This window comes from Syngnathoides biaculeatus, chromosome 9, assembly GCF_019802595.1.
Source record: "Syngnathoides biaculeatus isolate LvHL_M chromosome 9, ASM1980259v1, whole genome shotgun sequence".
Taxonomy (NCBI): domain Eukaryota; kingdom Metazoa; phylum Chordata; class Actinopteri; order Syngnathiformes; family Syngnathidae; genus Syngnathoides; species Syngnathoides biaculeatus.
Genome location: NC_084648.1, coordinates 20059212 through 20077233, shown reverse-complemented (window position 1 = coordinate 20077233; position 18022 = coordinate 20059212). Strand labels below are relative to the sequence as shown.

The following is an 18022-nucleotide window of genomic DNA, read 5'->3' as shown; positions in this document are numbered from 1 at the left end:
CTGCAGCCGACTTATCTTCTCTAATTGGGATATGAATAAACAGTCGCAGGCAGAAGTCGTGTCGCGAGGCCCTCTGAGAGTTTCAGGCACGGCGTGGAAGGGCATCTGGTGAACATCCGCTCCCAGTCCCGCTCTTTCTATTTTTCTTCGACGGTGTTGTGCTTCGGCGTAGGGCGGAATGAATCAATGTCTCCCAGATCTCCTCTTGTGTTTGGCTACTTGCTCGCTATACACAAGCAAGAGTGTTGTTATTATTATTTTATTTTTTGTCGGCAAGGTTTGGAAGAGCAACTGTACACGTATTGCACTATGTCGTCTCTTGGCTGCACGGCAGCCTCTGAGATTTGACCGTGCTAATGGCCCAGAGGTTTGTGTAAAAGATCACGATAGCAAAAACAAACATTTTGGGGGAAAAAAATAAAAATACACTCATGACGATACTGTGACGCAATGAGTGAAAACCGGTCCGGGTGATTTACAAAATATGCTGCTGAAATGTCTTTTATTGATATCAGTCAAAATCAATTGAGCTGCTGCGCCGGTTTAGGAAAATACGCAATTCTGATCCGAGGGAGCTGATCTCTCCTGGATGTGTTCAAAAAAAAAAAAAAAAAAAAAAATCCTGTCGTCAATCGATATTCCAGTCCAGAGTGCAACTTTTTAACGATTTTAAGTAACTTTCTTAGGGTCAAAAGAAGTTAACTACTGTTAATATATCATTTTAAACCTTACACAAGGTCGTAAGATCATAAGCAGACGGTGACGTAGTGGCAGGTCTCGGCGCTTTAAATTTGAATTTGTTTTCTTGAAGTAGCGTCCGATGTTGATTTTAATCGTGCTTAAATTAAAAGTAATTCTCAACTACATATTTATTTTTGGACTTTTTACGAGCGTGATGGTCAATATCCTTTAAATTAACGTGTACGTGTGGGTTTGAAAATATGTTCACGGCACTTTACAGTACCTGCTGATCTCTGCCGCCGCTGTGAGGAATGTTCTTTTGTTGGTCCATCAACTACACACACACACACACAAAACTTCCTTCCTGAAAAATGTTTTCCCAAGAACTTGTATTTCATGAATGAATGAATCTCCCAGATCTCGAAAGTTCAAACAAAAGGATATTTGTAAAATGTTCACGGACGGCGTTTAATTGGGCTCCCCTCCATAAGCGCTCTTCCGGGACAATTTAATAAAACGTAAAGTATGATAAATGTCTTTGAATTTTGCTTCTATATGCTGATGCAGTTGCAGAATGGCTTCAAAGAAGGCAGCAAATCACGCTGGTAATAGTGAAAAGCCACAAAGTAAAGTACGAAACCTCGTGTTGATTTTGGTCATTTGACTGAAATGCTCTTTTTCCAAACCGTGCCCAAAGCAATTTGTTTGTTTTTTTTTTTTTTTGGCAGCGTGGAAAGGAAAGACAATGATTTGTCTTATCTGTGAATTGCAGAACAGAAAGTATGAAAGCGCAAGCCAGTCAAAGACAACAATTCAGACAAAACGGCACGTTTGGAAACGCTTTCTGAGCCCATAACTGAAGCTCAATGTGTTTCACATACGTCTTATCGTGCATTTTTTTTCTGTCGCCGTGGAAAGCGTTCGAGCGGCAAGCGTGGAAGTGACGTGTTGGTCGCACCGTCAAGAGATACAAACTGGATGGAAGGCAGCATATCTCGCCTCGTGACAAATTTTCTTCCGACGGCTTGCGCCGACCCCGCAGGATGTCACGCTTCTATTTTCTGCTGCGTGATTAAAAAAACAAAATGCAAAGCATAAAAGTATCATCAAGGTGTGAATAGAGAGATACGACCCGTAGCGGCACAAGCGGATATTGCTCATTTTCGTTTGATCAATAATGGCGCGGCCCGCTGGATTTCCTTTTGATAACAATTTTACTGATATGAGTATTCTTTACTGTTAAAGCTGAAATGAAGATTCCATCCATCCATCCATTTTCTACCACTTCTCCAGGTCGGGTTGCCTGGGAAGTAGCTTCAGCAGGGATACCCAGATTTCCCTTTCCCCAACCACTTCTTCCAGCTCTTCCGGAGAGATCCCGAGGCGTTCCCAGGCCAGCCGAGAGACGTAGTCCTGGGTTGTCCCCGGGGTTTCTTTCCGCTGGCACACGCCCGGAACACCTCACCAGGGAGGCGTCCGGTAGGCACCCGGATCAGATCTGGCTCCTCTCCATGCGGCTTGACACTGAACCCCTCCCAGTCCGGAGGGGTACCATGGGTCCCCCTTCCCGTGGGCTCACCACCTGTGAGAGGGGCCCAAAGGGTCGGGTGCGATACGAGCTGAGCGGTGGCTAAAGGTGGGGACCTTGGTGATCCCATCCACGGCGACAGAAACGAGCTCGAGGACGATGAAGTTTTGTGATTTGCATTTTCTAAAGACACCGATCAGCATTATTTGAGCGATGGGGTTTTTCTCCTATTGAAAATGAAAATGAATGCAAATACTTCTTAGTGTCTTCAGAGTTCCTCTTTCTTTTTACTGTCATTTTTTCTTTTTAATAAACGGTCCTCCAATTGTCACAAACTGCCTTTGCCGTTAAGGTTGTTGCAGTACATCTGAGGGCTCTATGATCTGAAGTACCAGGATATGGCAGAGTACTGCATAATTCCACCAGAAATAGTGCAACTCATGGATTTTTACTCATTAAAAAGTATTTAATTTCAAGTGTCTGTCAATAAAGATTGTAGTTGTTGTTGTAGCCAGGCAAAGGCATTGTTCAGTCGACTTCTAGTTGCAGGAAGGCGGCCACTTCCTTCGGGCGTCTCCACAGGTCCATTACGGTCAGCGTAGTGGGAGGTACTGTAGAGTTGAAGATGTGCTGCGTGTCGTGAGGGCCCTGTCCGGGTTTCGGGCAGAGGTTGACGATAGTATTGTCGACACGAGCCATGTAGTCATTGAGCACGCGGCTTCGTCCGGAGCGGAGTTGCGACGGTTTGGATCTTGTGGCCCGCGGAAAATCGGTTTCAGTTTTGTCCACTTCGGGGGTTGGGTAGCCACCGAGGATGACGACCGGTTTCTTGCCGGCCACGGCGTCATCAACCGCTGTTCGACGGAGCCTACGTAGCCCGTCTCGGTAGGCTTGTTCGTCGAACACCGTGTCGGTAGGAATGTCTTGGTCGACGTCATGGCGAAGTCGGCGCGGTTGAGGTAGTTCATCTGACACCTGATTGCGCGGGTAGTTGGCAGCATCCGTCAACTTATCGTATCCGCATCATGAGCAACCGGGGGTTGAATAACTTGCTCGAGGGCAATTAGATGATTTTGCCCCTTACCAAGCGGAAATTAAACACCTCTCACTGTCTTAAAAACACTAATAAATGTCATTGAAAATTTCTACCGGCTTTTCTTAAAGGAGACTTCTCCTACGTAGCAAATTGAATGTTTGTGTAACTGTAGAAGAACTTTGAGGTTCCACTGCGGCCTCTCAAAGTGTGACGACGATGTTTGTTTTGGCCCTCGTCGACAGCTTTGCGCATTTCCTTTTGAAACGCTTTGGACATTAAGTGAGTAAAGTTATTTTTGTCATCAGAAGAAATGAGCGTTAGGTTATTATTTGCAATTCACAGGCAGACATCCTTTTTACTCGCGGCTACGATTTTTGCGGCCGGCAGCCAAACGGAAGAAGTAAGTCGGAAGCTGTGACACGCTCAACCGCGCTGGCGCAAGCGTCGCCGCCGCCGTCAAATTCAAGGCGGCCCGAGCCGATCCCGTCCTTTATCAGTTCTACTTTGAAATGGATCAATGGCCGGAAGGTGGGGGGGGGGGGGGGGGAATCATCGCTCTGGGCCTGTCAGCGAGGCCCGGCCGTGAGCTCCAAGAAAATGAGCGAGCAAGCTAGGCCAACGTCATACACGTGAAATGTTAATGTTTCGCAAACAAGGAACAAAATGCGCGTGTGTGTGATGTGGTGGTGGTGGTGGTGGGGGGGGGGGGGGTTGTAAGTGCTATCAGAGTGTGTGTTTTTTTTTTTTTTTTTTTTGCAGCCTTTATGTTTTCCAAGCACTTCTCTTCCCCCCCCCCCCCCCTTATTTTAACCATGCTGCCGCTGTACCCCCTGAGCCTTCAAACCCCTGGGTGGTCGCCATGGCCTACTTTTTAAAACATTTCCTGCCGCACACAAACAAGCAGCGCACGCACAATGCACAGTCAGCCCGACTTACACAAACACACGCAATCGAGCCCCTTGTAAGCGCGGCGACGTGAATGAAAGCGCTTTTCCCTTCATATCTTATTGAGGACAAGAAGTCGGAGGAAGGATGACAGAAGGGAAAAGCGAAATGATGAGGAGGGTGCGGGGGCGGTGGTGTGGCGAGGGTTGAATAAAATGCTAATGCTAATACTATGTCACAGTGTACGCTGCAGAGCCAAGACACACGCGGTGAATAATATGCAGCGCTTTTCTGCTGAGCTGCTTTGTTGCAGCGTCGCCAAACAAATTCCACTGGCGAGCCTTAATGATGACAGTCCAAGGGATGGATAATTAAGACAAAGAGAAGGAGAATCCGCCTCACTACAACACAAATACTTTTCCGGCGGCTGCTCGACGCAATTGCCGGCGATTATCGATACTTTACTGAGCTCGATAGCCGATCCACCACGACGTCATCGGCGCTCATTCGTCTGATCAGGGAAGTGAACGCTAATGGCTCACTATTTGGCAACATTTTATGTGAAACTGGCATGTCACCTCCCCATTCTTCAACCTCATTAGCGACGGCTGTTTGAAGATGTTATGGAAAATACTAAAATGTCCCATCGTAGTTTCATAAAAAAAAAAAAAAAAAACACTGGGGTCACAAAAATGGGGAAGAAATGACACTCGGATGTCGCAGAAATGTCGGCCGAGACCCCAACAGATGGGTTGAGATGTGGCCATGGCAGCAAATGCGTCGCAATCAGACCGGGACTGACTATTAACTATGTATGTATGTATGTGGGCGGCACGGTGGTTCAGCTGTAAAGTGTTGGCCTCGCAGTTCTGAGGTGCAGGGTTCGATCCCGGCCCAGCCTGTGTGGAGTTTGCATGTTCTCCCCGTGCCTACGAGGGTTTTCGCAGGCATTCCGGTTTCGTCCCGCATCCCAAAAACACAGTTTCATCATTCGGCAGGTTGCAAAAGCGATGTAGAGAGTGGAAGAGTCACAGAAAGATGGACTTTAATATTCCAAAAAATAATAAAACCTTTCATTCAGCTCCCTGTTGTGCAAAAAGCACTAAAAACCAAAATGTCATTCATTCATCTGTAAAGATTAGAGTGCGTTTGAGGTTCATCCTGGAATTTCAGCCAAAAACCGAATGGTCTCAGGTTTTAGTGAGTAATGTATATATCAATAATGGATGTATAAAAATACACAACGAGGGGGCGGCACGGTGGCTCAGCTGGTAAAGCGTTGGCCTCACACTTCTGAGGTCACAGGTTCAATCCCGGGCCCGCCTGCGTGGAGTTTGCATGTTCTCCCCGTGCCTGTGTGGGTTTTCTCCGGGCACTCGGGTTTCCTCTCGCATCCCAAAAAACACGCAAAATTAATTGGATACTCAAAATTGTCCCTCGGTGTGATCGTAAGTGCGGCTGTTTGTCTCGATGTCCCCTGCGATTGGCTGGCGACCGGTTCAGGGGTGTACCCCGCCACCTGCCCGTTGACGGCTGGGATAGGCTCCAGCACTCCCTTCGACCCTTGTGAGGATGAGCGGCTAAGAAAATGGATGGATGGATGGATGGATGGATGTATCTTGGGACAAGCAGAAGGTAATGGCGTCCCTGCCTGACCTCACTGCTGAAAAGGCAAAGAAGAACGATCTGATTGATGATCCAGATCTGAAAACGGTCAAGTTTGACTCATTGATTTCTGCACAGCTGGGACAAGATTTCAATTCACGTTTCCTGGCAACACATCCAAAAACTGAAGCCATAAATAGTCGCAAATGTCATGCCGCTCAACAGTTTGTCATCAATTCATCTCTGCAATATGAATGCTGGCGTTCTGCTAGCATGGAAAGTTCACACGCTTTAAATTAAGTTAACGTTAAGTTGCACTTTTCATGGCGTAGAACTGCGCTGCATGATCTTCGCACTTTATTGTGATAATTCTAATCATAGAGCACAAGAATTAGGAAACGATTTCCAAAAAATTCACTTTTTAAATCAACGGGCTGTGTTCGGTGCATGCGAAAGCAGTCGGCGGACCAAACTGTGTCAAAATAAATTCATTGGGGGGGCATTAAATTAATGATCAGAGTCAAATCTTGGGAGAGTTGCCGACGAGGAAGGACACACACGTGCGCGCCCGCACACGCAAACAAACTCGTCATCCTGTAAATAGAGATTAGGATGTTGTGGACGTTTTGTGCGCGGGAACAAGCGAGCGAGAGATGATCCTGGAAGGAGAGAAAAAGAGAAAAGCCGGACAAAGCGGCGAGACCTCTGAGATGAAAAAAAAAAAAAAAAAAGGCAGAGCGACAGAGCACAAAGAGAGAAAGAGAGGGAGAGAAATAGATGGGCGAGCTGGACAAGAAGATCCAGTGAGTCAAGAATGAGATGTGAAAAGATCCGCTGTTTGGATTCGTCTTTCTCTCTGGATCTCACCCTCGACTTGGGACCCTTTTTCCACTTGCGCCATCTATCTTCCTCTCCAAGGTACCGACACTGCTTGTGATGGAGGACATGCACGTTCCGCTAGCAGGTCATTAAAGTATTGAAGACGTCACATCGAAACCCCCCCCCCCCAAAAAAAAAAACAAAACAAAACGCGCCAAAATGCGACCGCACCGAAAAGCTCAAATTTCAAACGCAATCTTTCTCTGATTTAGATATGCAGACCTTTTTCCTGTCGTAAATATTTCAAACTGAAATAATCTGTTGCAAAATATCACCCTATTTATTAACAGTCCGATTATGTTTGAGATTTATTTTTTTCCCCACATGGTGAGGCGAGTCAAATTTGACAAATGTTTGGATATTGCGCAAACGATCTCAAATAATTTTGTAACCCCGGCCTGATCTGTGCCTCGCCACAATTTTTTCTCTGAGATCTTCAGGCAGTTCCTTTGACCTCATGATTCTCATTTTGCTCTGACACGCGCTGTGAGGTCCGACAACGACACGGGTGTGGCTTTCCTAATCGAGTCCAATCAGTAGAATCAAACGCAGTTGGACTCCAACGAAGGTGCAGATCCGCGTTAAATGTCGCAGCAAAGGCTCTGAATATTTATAGATGTGTGATATTTCATTTTCAAGCATCAAGAATTTGAACAATTGTTTTGTTTCTTATTTGTGGTGCTGCGTGTACATTCTCGAGGAAGCAAACGAACTTAAGCGGGTTGAGGGAAAAACTCAAGAGGGTCCGAAAGGTTTCTGGAACCCGCCGTGTTCGGAAATAAAGAACCGATTTTCTACAAATCCACATGCACAGTTTATTTTATTCATGAGCAACTTTTATGTGATTTATGTTTGCTGTAGACCGCCGTCTCCCCCCCCCCCCTCTCTCTCTCTCTCTCTCTCTCTCTCTCTCCTCCCCCCTCCCCTCCATCCCTCCGTCTCTCCCCTCTCACGATGCGCTTATCTCGATCCACATCGTCAGCTCCAGTGTGAAGTCTGACAGCAGCCGCCAGGCTGGGTCCACTTGGCGCCTCTCGGCTCCGTCCGTCTCCCCCCTCCGCTTCTTGGATATGCATTAGCGCGCTAAACGTGCGTAATTACGGATGCAGTTTTCTCCCCCACCCTCTTTTTTTTATTATTTTTTTTTTAATGTATTTTTCACGTTTTGCCACGTGTGTGTTTACCGCCGAGGATGCGCTGGGTCTTCCTCTCACCTTTCCCCCTTTTTCTTTTGCAGTCGCTTCGGACCGCGGGAGCGCTGCTCGTCTTCAACTTGAGGCTGAAGAAAGACCGTGGAAAACTCCTCGGAATTCTCCGCGCACCCCGCTCGCTTTGGCACTCTCCGGTGAGCGCATTTCTGTTTAAAAACGGGGAGAAAAAATGGTTTTGCTTGGATTCTGTGCAAAAGTAGTTCTCGTGTGTTGTTTGTGCTTCTTTTGCGTCTCTAATCCGTCACTCAACTCGTCGATGCAATGAATTGAGCTCCAAAGGAAAAAAAAAAAAAAAAAAAAATCATAATAATTGTGAACTGGTTTCCAAACGGCGTGGTGTGACGTCACTCGCAATTAAGGTTTCTTATATCCAAAAATTTAATATCGTCTGGTGAGTGTCGGCTGTCTGGACGTTTTCGGGATGCCTCAGGGAAGTTGTCTTTTCTGTAGCGCCCATTGTTAATTGGCCTCCACGATGATGTCATTGCCTTGTAATTAAATTGCAAAAAAATCTTACTAGTTTTTATTGCACATTCTGAATTTAAAACTAAGCACTGACTGTTACAACTCAACAAAACAAGTACGTCAGCCATATTGGACAGAAATTAAATGTCAATATTACACCAATCTCTGATTAATTAAATCGATTGTACACTTCCTTATTCATCTATACCGCAGATATAAATTGTAAGGAGGTTTTTTTTTTTTTTTCCAATTACGTATATTCATGCGGGTGGCACGGTGGTTCAGATGGAAAGCGTTGGCCTCACAGTTCTGAGGATCCGGGTTCAATCCCGGACCCAACCTGTGTGGAGTTAGCACGTTCTAACCCGCGCCTGCGTGGGTTTCCAACGGGCACTCCGGTTTCCTCCCGCATCCCAAAAACATGCAACATCAATTGGACACTCTAAATTGCCCCCGGGTGTGATTGTGAGCGCGGCTGTTTGTCTCCATGTGCCCCGCGATCGGCTGGCGACCAGTTCAGGGTGTACCCCGCCTCCTGCCAGTCGTTGACAGCTGGGATGGGCTCCAGCTCTGCCCGTGACCCTTGTGAGGATAAGCGGCTAAGAAAATGGATGCATGGGTATGTTCACGCTTTGCAGATATTTTATTTAATTGGTCAATTTAGTGGCCGATTTCAGGCAAGAGGCGGATTACGCTGCGTATTGATCACATGGATTGATTTTAGTGTGTAAATGTGAAGATGATCAAAATGGCTTTGCGATAAATTGAGATTTCTCTAAGCGGAACCCCCCATGGGCAAAGTTTATACACTGGCGTTCTTAAGGCTTATTCTCTGCCGTTCACTCCGAAACGGCGTTTGTGATGTGAGGTTTGGGGTGGCGCTCGTCTTGTGTTTATCAATTAAGCTCGTGGATTATGGCGGTGTGACACTTCCTCCAAAGGAAAACGTTCCTCTCCCACACACCATCCGCCAGCATCGCACCTCCCACGTAGCCACGCTCGCTGTCCGCGGCCCGTTCGCTGGCGACGTGCCCACCGTTTGCACTAATAAGAGGGGGCCCGCCTCGACTTTCGTGGCGACTCGCGGTCCTTGTCAGGCGCGCTCAAAGGCTCACGAGCAGAGTCATCGAGCGGAGATGGGGATGGTCAGAGCGGGTTTTACGGTGCCTTTGCGGGTGTCGACCGTGTACCTAAGAAATGGAATTTGCGTGCGTGAGTGTACTCTTGCTCAGTCGTGCGTTCCAAGGCAAGGAAAAGTCAGCCAGATTATGCAAACTCAAAAGTATGGCGGGAAGCCGAAAAGCCATGTAAGCACTTTTTCCTTTTCTTTTATTATTTAGCTGCCAGGGCCTTCAGTTGACGGGCTCCTTGGGCTGTGACGTGCTTGTCACCGGCTCGAGTCCTGTGCAGACGGCTTATTTTAGCCCGGCGTCGGCAGCCAAACAGTACCGAGCCGTCGGGACACCCTGAGGAATTATTCCCTCAGTCTATCAATCAGATTTCTGGAGGTTTCCCTCAGTTTCGAATGTTCGGCGTACTGTTAAGAACCTCACGATTCGATTTTGGATTCTTGAAAATTGGGATTCAAGTGGATCTTCTTTCTTTTGCTTGTGATTCGATTCAGTTCTTGATTTTCTTACAATTCGGTAAGGTTGGTATTTCACCTCCCATTTTTAGGACTGAAAGGTCAGAAAATCAAATTGCCACAATCATAACTTATTTCTGCACTTGGGTACACAAGTAAAACAAACAGTTCGGTATAAAAAAATGCACATAAACTCTTATGAAAATAAAAAGATTTGCCTGACGCAGCTTCCAAACACACAAACAAAAACTTCCTTTTGTCCGTTTCTTCACTTCCGTATGATTTATGCCACCGTTGCTTGCTTTGGTGGCCATTTTGTCGTCCTTTGAGCGAATGCGACCGCCGTCCGTAGATGAATCGATATTTGATATAAATGTAACTGCAAAAGGAGGGACTGACTCCTTCTTTTCCAACGGAACCCCTTGAGATCACAGACAGTTACGGATGTTAAAGTCTTACTTAAAATATTGCCTGTGGAGTTAATTTGGACTGTGGGGGGGGGGGGGGGAAGTCAACCACAAAAATTGATCAATGCAAAAATGGCCGCCTCAAGACAAAAAAAAAAAAAAAAAAAGTATTAATAAAATCCTATTTGCACTGCCCAGAACCATTTTTGCGTCACGCAGAACCTTTTTGGCCATGTTTACCGCACAGATTTTTGTTGCAGCGCTGTTGGAAGTGAAAAAGATGAAAAACAACCAGATAAGAGTGTGTAATTGATTTTAAAGACACTATAAGACGTGTCCATGAGATGTGAGCTGATTGGTAATTTGCATTTTTTTCCATTTTATTTTGGTGTTTGAACTAAAATGGCAAAAGCAAAGGCTTTATTTGGTGTATCAAAATATGTAGCGTTTATAGAGCTCGTGCACGTGACGTCACCATTTTGACGGCGCCACATTGCCGGTCAAAAAGTGCTGCTCAACATTGTGGGGGACATTGAACCGGAGCAGAATATTTACAATGTTGTTGTGCTGTTGGTTGTTACAACAGACGAGACAGATATTCAAAGGGGTCATTCTATAGAATAGCAGCTGAAAAGATGAGAAAATATTGATGGATAATGAAACGTGATTGATGGTGCCCAACCAAATACACACACGACTGTGTAGCGATCACTTCAACTCCAAGTAGGAATTATTCTTCTCAATCTCAAATTTCCAAAAAGTATTTAAAATGCCAATTTGGTTCATTTGAGAACAATTCGTTTAAAAAAAAAAAAAAAAAAAAAAAACCACAGGAGTCATCTCAAATGTACACGGGAGCGTGTTGCGGCCACACATTAATCTTCGGTAAGGCTCTCCCCAACAGACTTTTTTTTTGTTTGTTTTTTTTTTTTTTTTTAAAAAAAACGTTCTCAAATGAACCCAATGCGTATTTAAAAAACGAAAATAAACCGTCAGTCACACAGAGGTTTACGTAGGTTAACGTGTGGTCACAACACGCTTCCGTGTACAGGGGCTAACGCCTATCCCAGCAGTTTATTTTCTTTTTTAAAATACGCACTGGACTCATTTGAGAACAATGCAGATTTAAAAAAAAACAAAACATGTCTGTGACGGAGAGGTTTATTAAAGTTTAACATGTGGCTCCAACACACGCAATAGGGAAGCCCCATCATCCATAAAATGTTCTTATTTTCATTTGTTTTAATTTTTAATATATAGATAGTTTGAGGTTAGTACAGGGTCAATTTTGGCCTCCCAGAAAGTTGTTGTATTTGCATCTGTTGGTGATGAAATGTTTGGCTTCAGTGGTCCAATAGCGGTCGAGGCCTTCGGCGGTGCCCACCACTCGAAGTCCATCCGTGTTAGCTAAAGCTAACAAAGTGATCACTCTCACTTTAGCTCAGATTTATGGCTAAAATTGTGCTGATTTTTGTTTTTATTTTATCACTATGAATGGGCTTTCATCTCCCCTCATCCACTTTTTTTTTTTTTTGGGGGGGGGGGTCTGTGAGGTGAAAACGAGCTGATGTATTTTAAGATGACTCGCTGACGTCATGTCCCCCACGTGGCGTTGACGTGATTAGCATCGATAGCGCAAAGGCGGGAGAGGCAGGTCGATTACATCACGGCGAGAAGTGCTGAAACACGATCAGCGGCATCCAAGCGAGGTTATTTCAGCGCCGCCGAGGCAACCACCGGGTTAAAGCGCTAAGTGCCAAATTGCGACACTGACAGCATGAAAGAAAGAATGAAAGGAAGAAAGAATGGGCCGCTTGTGTTTGGTGTTGCTGGGAAGACGGCAGCCTGGCGGAGTCATCACAGCCAGAAGAACACGACAGTCCATGCAGAATGCTTGGCATACAAAGATAAATTCCTTTTTTTTTTTTTTTTGTTTGTTTTTTTTTTTTTTTTTAAAAAAAACGTTCTCAAATGAACCCAATGCGTATTTAAAAAACGAAAATAAACCGTCAGTCACACAGAGGTTTACGTAGGTTAACGTGTGGTCACAACACGCTTCCGTGTACAGGGGCTAACGCCTATCCCAGCAGTTTATTTTCTTTTTTAAAATACGCACTGGACTCATTTGAGAACAATGCAGATTTAAAAAAAAACAAAACATGTCTGTGACGGAGAGGTTTATTAAAGTTTAACATGTGGCTCCAACACACGCAATAGGGAAGCCCCATCATCCATAAAATGTTCTTATTTTCATTTGTTTTAATTTTTAATATATAGATAGTTTGAGGTTAGTACAGGGTCAATTTTGGCCTCCCAGAAAGTTGTTGTATTTGAATCTGTTGGTGATGAAATGTTTGGCTTCAGTGGTCCAATAGCGGTCGAGGCCTTCGGCGGTGCCCACCACTCGAAGTCCATCCGTGTTAGCTAAAGCTAACAAAGTGATCACTCTCACTTTAGCTCAGATTTATGGCTAAAATTGTGCTGATTTTTGTTTTTATTTTATCACTATGAATGGGCTTTCATCTCCCCTCATCCACTTTTTTTTTTTTTTGGGGGGGGGGGTCTGTGAGGTGAAAACGAGCTGATGTATTTTAAGATGACTCGCTGACGTCATGTCCCCCACGTGGCGTTGACGTGATTAGCATCGATAGCGCAAAGGCGGGAGAGGCAGGTCGATTACATCACGGCGAGAAGTGCTGAAACACGATCAGCGGCATCCAAGCGAGGTTATTTCAGCGCCGCCGAGGCAACCACCGGGTTAAAGCGCTAAGTGCCAAATTGCGACACTGACAGCATGAAAGAAAGAATGAAAGGAAGAAAGAATGGGCCGCTTGTGTTTGGTGTTGCTGGGAAGACGGCAGCCTGGCGGAGTCATCACAGCCAGAAGAACACGACAGTCCATGCAGAATGCTTGGCATACAAAGATAAATTCCTTTTTTTTTTTTTTTTTTTTTTTTTTCCATGTGACAGATTGTGTGTGTGTGTGTGTGTGTGAGAGCGAGTGCGCTTCCTCGTTTCTCGAGCTGTTGTTTGTTCTTGAGATGCATACTTATGACATCACACGTTTCAGCTGCGTCCATTATGGACAAAAAGCGTTTTGGACGCCTCGTCCCAAATATGCTCGAGTGGCTAAAGGTCGGGACTCTCACATTCTACCGTAAACGTCTCCCAAGACGTTGCCTTGTGCGCTGGGAACAGAAAATCACCAAGCATACAATTATGATGTAAAAATCACCCAGAATCTGATTCGGATTCGGAAAAGTCATGAGCGAGATGAGCCCTTGAAGAGTCGCACTGGCTTCTTTCTCACTCTTTGACGAACGGAAATTATTGGGAAATTATTCTGAATATCAGGATTTGATCGTCAGTCACCCTTAGTTGTTTTGAGCTGAAAAATATGTCTTGTCGCTCGTCACGAAATGAAACATTTCCTACGTGTCATATTTCAACCACAGCTTTCGTTTTGCTTTTATATACCTGTGCGCATTGACGTCGCCGTGCATGTCATGTGACATATTGATGCGGACATGTCCTCACAACAACCTACAAACACACACACACAGACTGTTTAAGCTAGGACAACCCGAGCGAGCTGGCACTTAACCAACCCCGATAATGAGGTTGACGTTAGTGAGAATTTTGGCTCGCGAGTCAACCTCCGAAGGCTTTCTGATTCATCCCAAAATGAGATGTTTCTTTTCTTTTTTTTTTTCTCGTCTTTCCAAGAGAGGGGGCTGCAAACGCACCACCACACACACACAAGCCCTCCTCTGGTTCTTCCTCTCTCCGAATACAGTTAAGCTCTAACCCCCTTTTCCTCCTATCGCTCTCATGCACTGGCACACTATCTATCTGTTTCACACCCTGCTCCTCCCGCCCGTTCTCTCACATCTCTCTCTTCTCACCTCCCCTGGCACCTCGATGTGTTTCTCTTTTAATTGAGATGCATTTCAATGTGCCGCAAATTAGCTTTCTGCAGCTCCAGTCCCAACCTGCGCGTGCGAGAGTGGAAAATAATTCCCACAGTTTGAACGTGACGGCGCGACCACCCTGTTTTCACCTCCGACGTGACTTCCGTCCCACAAAAGTATATTTTTAGCGCGGCATTAACAACATTTCTTGATTGGGGGGGGAATCTACTTGTGACTTTTGAGTTAAAGTGAGGTGTGAGGCCGTACAGCGGAGAAGCGTACTCGGTAGAAACTCCAGAATGAGGATTTGTCTTTTGTGGCGCACATCAAACATCATTATTGGAAATAAAACAGATATTGATTAAATTTGTTCCCCGTTCAAACAGCCGCTTCCATAAAACTTTAACATTCGGGTATTGTTTTAAGTGGCATTTTAACATTAACTCGTGTAAAAATAGTTTTAATGCCGTTTATAGTGAGACAGCCAAACGACCTTATTATGTTTGATGGCGAGTGACGGCAGCTGTGACGAACGTACGGCGGAAGATGAGAGAGTCTTTGGATGTAAAGGCTAAATACAGCTCAGTTTCCCGTCTTACTGTCCTTTCTCCGTCTTTTATTATTGATAACTTTACTGTTGCGAAATTGTATTGAGCAACCAGGACAAGAAATTCCACTTGTGCTTCTCCAGTCATCAATGTAGTATTTTTATTATTTTTTTTTTTCATTTAGTCGTCGTGGTCATCTTCAGTGGGGGGCCTCAAAACTTGGGAGGCGTTTTCCAAACGTCGACTTACCTGGGTGCAGTATTTCACTTTCGTCCAGATTCCTCATTAGTCTTGTGGCCAAGAACACGGTGTTAATCCGTCCACCCGTGCAGCGCAAAACCCGTTGGGAGACATCAAGCTGTGAATGTGAAATGGGATTTCCACGAAGAATTTCATCCTGATCGGATCGGCCGTTTAGGATGAGGTTGAATCGCGTCATTTCATGTCATGAAAGCGTCGAAAGAAACGTGAAATAGTTTTTTACGTGCGCGTTCCGCCAACCACCGACGCGTTGACTGACATCTCGGCTGTGGTAAAGAAGCATGTCCTCGCCAATTGATGCTTGAAAGTGAGTTATCTCTGCTTCATTAAACTTCAAGATGACAGAATGTAGAACGTGGCTTCTAAATCGGAGCGTGGAGGAACCCTTTGGGCTCGCGCGCAGTTGTTGACTCTTGTCTCATCTTTTCCCTTATTTTGAAAACCTGTTTCTTTATTTCTGCCTGTGAAACGGTGGGTAGTTGCAACACTTCAGCCCTCTAAAAGTCTTGAGGAAGGGAAGTGCGCAAAACTCACAGAAGCCTCCGGCAAGGGGAAACAACTAGACAGCGCTTAGTTTTACAGAGACGCTTCCAAAGCTGAAACGCGACCAAAAGAAGGTTTCGGCGCTCAGTTTCAAGAAACGAGAGGAGGTGTCGCACTTGAAGGGGACTCCGGCGCGGTGGGCCCGGGCGTACCAACCGCGGGGTTGTCGCCGCCCGCGTCTGCGGGGCTTTTGTGCGCACACGTACGAGCGAGAGGGGTCGTTAGGGAGAGTGATGCTGACAGCGGGGTGACCTTGGGGCTCCCTGTCTTCCTCCTGTCGATGAAGGGGATGACTTAGTGCCTCCCTCCCCGCCCATGATGGCTCATTTATTATCATTAGGCACACAGTCAAAAGATGCCGCTCAGGGCCGCAAAGTGTATGCGTCGTCGCTTAAAGTGAGACGCGAGCCAACAGAAACACAAACGGAAGTCTTTGCTTTTGCGCTCTCATCCCGTAAGCGTTGCACACTCCGGCATATGTAGCTGTCAGCCCGCGTTCATCGCCGCGCCGTTGTCTTCTCAAGCGTGTCTTCATCCCGAGTTCGACGAGCGACTTGTCGTGACGCAGCGACGCCGCCGCCCCCACCCCCCACCACCACCTGCCTACCTTGCAATTTACATAGCGCCTCGTGTCGTAATCTCACCGTAAATCGCCTCCCGCGGCCGCGCAGGATATATATGGCGCCCCAGATATATACAGTAGACGGCGGCGTCCCCGCCGTCATCCCTCACCGTGATTGATGGAGGGTTCTGCGGGCCAGTCAATACCCAATCTGAGGCCCACTGTCCTGATTTAAGATACGGCGGCAGCCAGGTGACACGCTCAGAAGCCGGCCCACTTTAATCACTGCGATCAACTCTGCGGTGTCAACATCAGACTGTGTGTGTGTGTGTGTGTGTGTGTGTGTGTGTGTGTACCTTTGTAGCATCTCATTCGGTCAGCTGCAATCAGTCAGTGATCAACACACACTCCAGACTTCTGAGTTCACTTTTCTGTCACGTAAATAAACAACATAAATATTGTGTAGGGAAGCGGGCGGGGCGGTGGTATTGGGGGGGCTTGGGTTTGTGTAGAGCTTGAGGCTTTTCTGTATCAGCTCGAGGGAAAGACAGAAGTATCGGGGCACTCGCCCAGCACACCTGTATTAATCGAAAATGGCAGAAATTATGGAATTTCAGGTACTCGCCAAAGATCTTTTAAAGAATCTGTCTGTGGGATTTTTTTCCCCCCCCCATTTACAGATGTTGGCCCTGGCAAAGAGTTTGATTTGGTTCGCTTTCAAGGTGTTTTGACGAGATTTCTGGTGAGCAAGCTCGCACAGGCTGAAGTCCGCGGCGCTTACGTGCGCCGCAGGGACCCCAAGAGGTGAAACTGAAAAAAATAAGATGAATATTTTGTGGAAAATTCAAAATCAGTGATCTGAAACAAAGAGGGACCTGATTGAGTAGATGGCTGCTGTTGTGCAGCACAGGCAAAGCCCGTGAGGGTGGGTGCACCTGGTCCAATATTTTAGCACTACACAAAGTATCAAAAGAAAAACGAAATACAATAGTTGGATTAGCAATGATCATGGTATAACGGACGCCTTGAAAATGTCCGGTCTTGCTACCTGCTGCCCAAATCTACCCGCTCAAAGTCTACAACTCACAGTGAGCTCCAATTTCGACGAGGGCTGAAAAGGTTTTTGTGACCCTCTCAGAATTTGGCTTTTGTGTGTTCGTCCCGTGCAAGTGCAAGCGTGCGACGCCACCGACAAACAGGATGCGGCTGGTACGTTCCTCACTTGACTCTTGATTTTGTTTTTTTGCATTGGCCAGCACTTGTCAACGTACAGTGACCCAAAAGGGACAAAAAGACAGAATGTTTTGTCTTCGTCTGACGATGCCTGCAAATGGACTTTGGCGCCAAACCCTCGGGTTGTGCCGTTTGGATATGGAAAAGTTTCAGAGGTCGGGGCGCATCGTGTAGCCTCGGGGCCCGCGTTCATCTTAATCCAACTCTGAAGCTCTGGGATCTCCAGATCTCTCACACCGTATTGAACCAAGTGTAATGTACGCTCATGCAAAGCAAAACTGGACAGAAAAGGGCCTTCCCCAAATTGTTCGCAAAAAGGTAGAAGCTTGCAGTGTGTCCAAAATGAGGAACTTTACATATGCAGAACAAGAGAGGACCATGAAATATTTCCTTCTAGGTGGCAGCCTACTTTGGGTTCTTATTTTTTTTTCTCTTAACCTTCAATAATATTAATCTACAGTACCTGGTCTTTCAAGCCACCTGTGGCAAAGTTCAGTGATTTGTGAAAAAGTTCTCTATAATTAAACTCAGGTGAGGTGTGCTTGGATCTGTCATCATCTACTCCAGGCGAAGACAACTCTGCGAAGCAATTGGAAGGCCTCACGAGGGGAGAAGTTGGAGGTGCTGACTTCTAATTAAATAATCTGATGAGGCAAACCTTATTTTTCTCATTGAAAGTAGC

The 18022-nt window shown here is 46.0% G+C and overlaps 1 protein-coding gene across 4 annotated transcripts in view; it reads left to right on the top strand.

The window, feature by feature from the left end:
• The window catches only part of LOC133505567 (receptor-type tyrosine-protein phosphatase delta-like), a 219288-nt gene that overhangs the window by 22708 nt on the left and 178558 nt on the right, over positions 1 to 18022 (top strand). For 3 of the 4 annotated variants that reach the window (XM_061828705.1, XM_061828704.1, XM_061828703.1), the window contains exon 3: positions 7852 to 7959. The gene's annotated coding sequence lies outside the window, so the exon portion shown is untranslated. Of the gene's footprint in view, positions 1 to 7596; positions 7704 to 7851; positions 7960 to 18022 lie in introns of all 4 variants that reach the window. The other variant, XM_061828701.1, reaches the window with a different exon arrangement.